This window comes from Coffea eugenioides, unplaced genomic scaffold, assembly GCF_003713205.1.
Source record: "Coffea eugenioides isolate CCC68of unplaced genomic scaffold, Ceug_1.0 ScVebR1_2159;HRSCAF=3137, whole genome shotgun sequence".
In the NCBI taxonomy this organism is placed as follows: Eukaryota; Viridiplantae; Streptophyta; class Magnoliopsida; order Gentianales; family Rubiaceae; genus Coffea; species Coffea eugenioides.
The window spans coordinates 33,788-36,386 of NW_020862621.1; positions in this window are offsets into that span (position 1 = coordinate 33,788).

Genomic DNA, 2,599 nt, shown 5'->3' on the forward strand with positions numbered 1-2,599 from the left:
TAATGTATCATGACCACTCAATGATGAAAATATTCAAGTACATGATTTCACCTTTCTATGAATGATCTTGATATATGATGAGCAACCCTAGGGGAAGACCCTCCTAGAACCTCCCAACTTGGTAATATCAGAGTTGGACCTTTTCTCCCAATAGAAATTGAACTTGATTGTTCTCATGAACTCAAGACCTCTGACACACGAAGGTAATCAGCAACCTTAAGCAAATAATGATGGATGAAGAGACACCACGATTAGGGAACAAACTAATCGATAAAGTCCGATTTGAATCCTAAGCTATGAACTCAAGAATTCAAGAGTAAGTTCGATCAAGAACTTGAAGGAAAAATCCTCACGATTTCTAGTTGTAATTTGCCGTCCCTTATTCCAAAAGACAAGAAGCCTTATATAGGCATGTAAAAGACATAAACTAAGCTACCAACAAAACCTAATCCGACTTGGAATTTCCCTTGCTAAACTCGGCTCAAGTCCAAGGGCAACTAGGAAAACCCTAATAATAACGTTGGCGCTTGACTAAAGCAAGCTTATGACCAACTAGATAAGCTACTTTAAGGATTAAAACTAGAGGACAACATGTCCTTTGTGCGATTAACAAACTACTAAACTAGGCAGCTTTAAAACAACTACTAACTAAGCTAACAAGTATGAGATCATTCTTTCACTTCAAACGTACAAGTGAACAAGGTGACTTCATGGTCCACTAAATCTTCAAACTTAGCTTGCTCCTTGCTTGTATGGTGAATGATCAAGGCTCGTAAAGCTTCCTCCACCTTCTTGGATCTTGATCTTATCATCGGACCATCAATATTGACCAAAGGATCCTTGACCCAAGGTTGAAGTTGTTGCACACCCGTATCCGCATCATTCCCTCTCTCCTCGAAAGGATTTGTTCTCGAATCTTCAAAGTCTGTATCAAAGTCAAAAGGAGATAGGTCAGACACATTAAAAGATGCGCTTATGCCATACTCACTTGGAAGTTCCAATTTGTAGGCATTGTCGTTTATCCTCTCCAGGATACGAAAATGTCCATCTCCTCTTGGATGTAACTTGGTCCGTCGAGATGCTGGAAACCTTTCCTTCCTCATGTGCACCCAAACCCAATCACCAGGTTCGAATACAACATGCTTTCTACCCTTATTAACATGTTTTACATATTGTGCATTTTTCTTCTCAATTTTGGCTCGAACTCTCTCATGCAAGGTCCGAACAGCCTCTGCCTTTGTGACACCATCTGCGCTTAAACACTCATCAACAGGAATAGGTGACAAATCTAGAGGAGTTAGAGGTTGAAACCCATAAACAATTTCAAAAGGAGAATGATTAGTAGTAGAATGAGTGGTTCGATTAGATGCAAACTCGGCAATAGGCAAATATTCTTCCCACTTCTTCAAATTCTTTTGAACAATGGCTTGAAGTAAAGCACCAAGGGTTCGATTGGTTACCTCAGTTTGACCATCCGTTTGAGGATGACTAGAAGTAGAAAATAACAACTTAGTTCCCAACTTTTCCCAAAGTGATTTCCAGAAATAGCTTAAGAATTTCACATCCCTATCACTTACAATAGTACGTGGTACTCCATGCAATCTGACCACTTTCTTAAAGAATAAATCAGCAACATGGCAAGCATCCCTTGTTTTCCTACAAGGGATAAAGTGAGCCATTTTAGAAAATCGATCCACTATAACAAAGATACTATCCATACCTCTAGAAGATCTTGGTAAACCAAGCACAAAATCCATGAATAATTCTGTCCAATGAGCATGAGGTACGGGTAGAGGAGTGTACAATCCATGAGGATTACTCCTTGACTTTGCCTGTTTACACTTTAAACACTTATCACAAATGTTAGCAATGTTATGCCTCATTTTAGGCCAATAAAAGTGTTCATGCAAAATGTCAAGAGTTTGATCAATGCCAAAATGTCTCATCAACCCTCCGCCATGAGCTTCTCTAACAAGTAATTCCCTAAGTGAACAGTTGGGAATACATAGGCGATTTTCTTTGAACAAGAAACCTTCATGCCTATAAAACTTTTGAAATGCAGCATGTTCACAAGCTTTAAACACATTAGAAAAATCGGCATCATGCGCATACAAGTCTTTAATGTGCTCAAAATCAAGTAACTTAGTGCTCATGTTAGTGATCAAAATATACCTCCTAGACAATGCATCCGCAACGACATTATCTTTCCCCTTCTTATACTTAATGATATATGGAAAGGAATCAATAAATGCAATCCATTTAGCATGTCTTTTATGCAACTTACCTTGACCCTTCAGGAATTTAATTGATTCATGATCAGAAGGTATCACAAATTCCTTAGGCATAAGATGATGTTGCCACACTTCAAGAGCACGCACAACAGCATACAAATCTTTATCATAAGTAGGGTAATTAAGAGCTCCCCTACTCAACTTCTCACTAAAATATGCCAATGGTCTATTATTTTGATGTAAGACAACCCCTATGCCTATTCCACTAGCATCACATTCAACTTCAAAAGTCAACTCAAAATTAGGCAAAGCAAGAATAGGTGCTGAAGTCAACAAATTCTTAAACTTATTAAATGACTCTTCTTGCT